The sequence below is a fragment of the Lactuca saligna genome, chromosome 2 (assembly GCF_052625555.1).
Source record: "Lactuca saligna cultivar CGN05327 chromosome 2, ASM5262555v1, whole genome shotgun sequence".
NCBI lineage: Eukaryota > Viridiplantae > Streptophyta > Magnoliopsida > Asterales > Asteraceae > Lactuca > Lactuca saligna.
The window spans coordinates 148571866-148577865 of NC_136418.1; positions in this window are offsets into that span (position 1 = coordinate 148571866).

Sequence of the window (6000 nt, forward strand, 5' to 3'; positions counted from 1 at the left end):
AGGGGATTTCAAAAATAAATGGGCTATACAACCTAAAAACCCAACGAAAAAGCGGTCAAGGCGACGAACAAATTCTTCAAGAAGCTTTGCAATTTTACCTTGAATAAGTCGGAAAACCATTCAAGTGGCACGATTGTTGGAAAATATTGGTCCGAAGTCCTAGGTGGAAAAATACGAGTAATATTTTATTTTTGGAGTCCAACAATCAAAGCGAAGAAAAACAGGCTCTAGTGGTTACACAACCTCCTCCGATGCTCGGTCGGTCTAGATTTGAATCAAGATGACGAACTCGAGCTAGAAGAAATTGTCCGCCTAATGGGTAGGGACAAAGCAAAAAAGAAGGGAAAATGGACTTCTTCGAGTGCATCGGGTTTCAACATGGACGTTGATAAAATGCGGAAAATAACAACGTTGTTTAATCGATATAATCTTAATTTATCCGAACGTTTGACGTTCGACAAAGAAAAAGAAGAAGCAGGGAAAAAGGAGCGGACAGAGACACAAGAAATGGAGGATATGAAGTTTTTGATGGAAACACTGATTATCTCTTGGGACTGGCTCTCGAGCTCATGATGAAGAAGAGAGAAAAAATTCTGAAAAAATATTTTTCGTAGGTCATTGTTGGTTTGTTTGATTTTTTGTTTGTGTTTTTTTTTTCTAGTTTTTTAAATTTTAGATTTATTGTAATTTTTATTTTAATTAATGAAATGCATTTTCTTTTTAATTAAAATTTTTTGTTATTTTTAATTTAAACATTATAAATCATAAAAATCAATTAATTTTATTTTTAAAAAAAATAATGAGAAAAGTCATTCCCACCAATTTCTTAGTTAATGTGCCCCATAAAAAAATATGGAAACTCCCTTCTTATCCCTTCCGTTCTAAGCAGTTTTTCCAAAATCAGGAGCGTGACTTAAAAAAAAATCCCTTTTGATGGTAATAAAAAAAAAAAAGTAAAAAACTGCTTTAAAAGTCAAGAGAACTCCCTTCTCTATGCCAAATTCCTCTCTTTTTCTTTCTTTATTTCTTGGTCATTTTCAGTTTTTTTTCTTGCCATATTTTTTTTATACATGAACCATTCCTATTGAATGGTAGAGTTAGTCGTAGACACAAGAATTCATACTAGTTGTTGCTGAATTGAAGTAAGTGTTGTCGGTACATGAAAAATGAGTAAAAAAATCACAAAAAATTCTACTGCATACAGAAAAATAGGTATTACCGATACAACATTGGGCACCACTATAGATCAGCCCCTGACAGGAGTGAGGTGAAGGATCTTTATCACACTATTTTTATGACACGACTCCCTCCAGTCTAAATTTATTGATTTTTTCGAAAACAAAGAATTCAATTAACATTTTTCAAACTCAAGCTCACACGATGCCTATATCCCATGTTACCAATTGGTATATTTGAAATAATTTAAAAAAGAAATCACCTTAGTTTCAATAGTTTTTTCAAAATACAATCTATAATTTATCTTTTAATATGTCGAATATAAAAATAAAAAATAAAAAATAAGTTAATTGTATCTTGATTTGTGCCAAGTGGCCCAAGTATAACGTAAAGGTTATTCAGTCTCTCGTTATCTCTCGCTCACATTCAGTGTCTGCATCTCGTTATCTCCCTCAACCTCGTTGTCTCCTTGCATCTCAAGTTCGTTACTCCCCAACGATGGATTATTATGTGGGTGACAACAATTGTGGTCCCACTTTCTTTATTTACTTTTGGAATGCAAAGTTGGCACATTTTTATCAATTATTTTAGTACGTGCATCTCAAATGATAATGATTTGATGAACAGATTTTCAGATATCATCCTTTAGTACAAAATTTCAGTTTGTACACGTTAACGATGTGCATATATGCCGTCCATATTAGCAGACATAAAAGATACTTGTATAGTTATATTCGATTTTAAGAGAAATGGTCCATTTGGTCGCGACAGTTTTCATTATACAACCCTTGGCCCTTGGGTACCCATTTCATTATTCGTTCTTCATAATTTGACCCAAATGAAAAAAATAATAATAATAAACAAATAAAAACAAAAACAAAAACAAATGGGTATTCTATTTTGAATTTTTTTATGGATGAATTACATTAAGAAAATTTACTTGTTAATTTCTAGTAGCACAAGAAACTCGGTTACCAAAAGCTAATTTTTATTTTAACTAGTTCGGGTATCAACCCAACCCATATATGTATCCAAGTTTGTGGGTTGGAAACATGAACTTGTATCCAACCCTTATAATTTGTATTTTATACATGTTTGTAGGTTTGCAAGTCAGTTTTTACATATAAAATTTATATGGATTAATTACTAATTAGCATTTAAATATATTAACTCAATAATTAAATATGAAGCAATGTTGGTGAGAAAGGGACAAATTACTAAAACATGTATCCATACAAAATTTATGACTATAACACAATAATTTGGTGAAATCGACAATCAAAAATCAAATATAAAATTATAGATTTTAAAATGGGATATATACATTAAATTCTTCATAGTTTCACCTATTTGACAAAAAAAATCCTAAACTTTATTTTTTTTACATTAAAGTTCAAATTACCGGCAGTTTTTAATATTTTTACCCTTTTTCCCGGTTAGCCAGTATTAAGATTTTTTTATCAAAAAAATAAAGTTTAGGAATTTCTTGTCAAATCGTCAATTAGGACTTTACTGTCAAAAAAATAAATTTTAGGACATTCTTGTCAAATCGTTGAAAATATTGAGACTTTAGTGTATTTCTGTAACCCAAGAACTTTTAATTGTGACTTTTGTTGCAGCACCACTGTTTTTCTTACCATCATCATCTTTACCCTGACACAATCACGATCAGTAGAAACATATGCAAAAGTGAGAGCAAGAAATGGTGAAAAGACTTGTAAAACTTTCTTCTTGCTTTACCGCCAAAACTTGAACTAAAAAGTGGGGACAGATTATACTAACACAAACAACACATGCCTAGTAAAAAAGGTGTGAATGTGGATAAGGGAAAGAAAGATAATTTCGTTTTTTTTTTCGGTTTCTTATTTCTCCATTTTGGGGACTGCAAAAAACCAATACAACCCTGGTTCTTTCTTTCTTAATTATCTCCATTTTTTCAATGTCGGTTTGTTGATATTAAAAAAATAATTTAACAAGAAGCAAACGTTAAGGATTTCAATAAGATCTAACTGACTACAGAGGGTTTCAATAACTTTTATGTATAAAGAGTATCATATCATTAAATTTCTAACAAAAAAATGGATATATACACTAAAGTTCCAATATTTTCAACGATTTGACAAAAAAGTCCTAAACTTTATTTTTTTTACAGTAAAATCCTAATTGACGATTTGACAAGAAAAGTCTTAAACTTTATTTTTTGACAAAAAAGTTCTAAGTACCAACTAACCGGAAAAAAAAAGGTAAAAGTGTTAAATATACCGGTAATTTGGATTTTATTGTAAAAAAAATAAAGTTTATGACTTTTTGTTAAATCGATGAAATTATTGGAACTTTAGTGTATATATCCTTTTGAAAATCGTATAACTGTAACACAATATTCGTATAACTGTAATACAATATTTTATAGTCATAAACTTTGTATGGATACATGTTTTAGTAATTTGTCCCTTTCTCACCAACATTGCTTCATATTTAATTATTGAGTTAATATATTTAAATGCTATTAATTATTGAGTTAATATATTTAAATGCTAATTAGTAATTAATTTTAGATACATGTATAATCCATATAAATTTGATATGTGAAAACTTAACCCGAAACCGACTTGCAAACCTACGAACATGTATAATACAAATTATATAGGTTGTATACAGGTTGATGTTTCCAACCCACGAACTTATAACCCACCAACTTGGATACATATATGGTTTGGGTTGATGTATTCTTACCCGCCAACCCGAACTATTTAAAATAAAAATTAGCTCTTCGGGCTGGGTTCATATCGGATTTCAAGTTAGATCGAGAATTATCACACCTACTGAAAAATGAAATATAAAATTATAGATTTTATTTGTGTATAAATATTCAGGAAACTACTTTGAATATTTTAAATTACAAACATACCAAAAAAAAGTTAAAAAACAGAGAAGCAAAAATATTTAAAAAACTACTTGAAACAGTTTTTAGATTAGAAGCTTTTTATTTAAAATAAAATTTTAAAATCGTATCCCCAAAAAAAAAATTGTTTATTTCATACTTTTTCTTGAAAACTTTTAAAATTTATCATCAAAATCAAACACTAGTTGGTTGAAATATATTGAATAACAGAATAAATCGTTTTGAGTCAATTAAATAGAATACAAATTGTTGACCAAGAGTCTATGCGAGTCGTTTTATATTTCACATACATTCACACATATATTTATATTAACCATATAACAACATTTTAGGTAACTTAGATATCATAATTCAATCCTTTATTTGTGAGGCTTTATTATCGTTGTATTTGTCCATAGTTTGTATTGGCCCATCCGATTGTTATGTGGCTTATTGTATTGTTTTCCATATATACTCCTTATCGAATGAGAGGAGGTTTTACGGGGAAAATATTCTGATCACATGGTATGAGAGTCAAAACCCTAAAATCATCCATTAACCCTAATCGTCGGCTTCTTTTTGCGACAATCTTCCTTTTCTCATTTCTCTCTCTCTCTCTCTCTCTCTATATATATATATATATATATATATATATATATATATATATATATATACATATATATCATTGTGACATCTACTGTTGTTCCATCCTTTTCTAATAATCCCTACAGTATCACAAACATCAAAGTTTACATCCCATTCACGCTTGATCTGGAATGTATGAACTATGATGCATGGCGTGATGAGTTTGAAACCCACTATTTTGCTTTTGGTGTTAATGGTCATCTCAATCCTCCATATGACAAAGTTGCTGAAACATCTGAAAAAAGTAATGGACTCGTGTTGATGCTCTTGTGAAGATGTGGATCTTTGGTACTATGACTCAATCTTTGACCCATACGATACACAAGAAGAACCAAGCAGCAGCTGATTTGTGGAGGGCCCTGGAAAACCTGTTTCGTGACAACAAGGATGCAAGAGCCATGCAGCTTGACCAAGAATTACTTAATATTTCTCAAGGAGATACCATAGTCAACGTCTACTACTCTAGGATCACGAATCTTGATGACTTGCTCGAGAATATTGAAGCTCCTATCCCCCAAAATAATCTTGTAAGTTACACTATCAATGGTCTTCACTCAGGTTTGATCATATTACAAGTATCATAAGTCATCAAAATTCGTTTCCTAATTTCTTGGAAACTCGTTCAATCCTTGCACTTGAAGAACAAACCATGACTCAACTTCAACATACAAAAACTTCGAGTACACATCTTGATAACTCACCTTCTCTGTAGCACCCGAGTCACCAGGTATGAAGTTAATGATTTAATCTATTTTTAATTCAAGTAAAAGGTGATGGAGGGTTGTCAGTCGTGAGTACGTTGGGTGTACACTAGGTACGCACAGTGCACTCTTTGCATTCGCATCATCGGGGGATCCCTGGCGTATGTTGGGTCTACCCATGCGTATACTAGGCGTACTCAAGCCAAGGGAAAACCCTAATTTTTAGGGTTTGCACCCGATTTAAATTCCTTAAGTCCCTCAAGTTCATTACCCTTTTAGCCTCCATTTCCCTTTTAGTGCCAATCTCGAACCCTAACCAGCTTGAGTGCATTTTTGAGCTTAAATTAAGTGTTTGGGTGTTCTTTGGTAGTTTTGAAAAAGAAAAAAAGTTTTGGTAGAAGCAAAGAAGAAGAAGGAGCTTGTAGATCCAGAGTTTATGCACCATTTCTAACCTGAACATTGATCATTCTAAGCTTAGATCTAGGTTTAGGGTAGATTTTAGCATCTTTTGGTCTCATAACTTGGTTCTTGGAGTTTGAGCTACTCCAGGCCATTTGAGTTGTCCTTTTGGACTCTTGGAAGTGTATGGAGTCATAA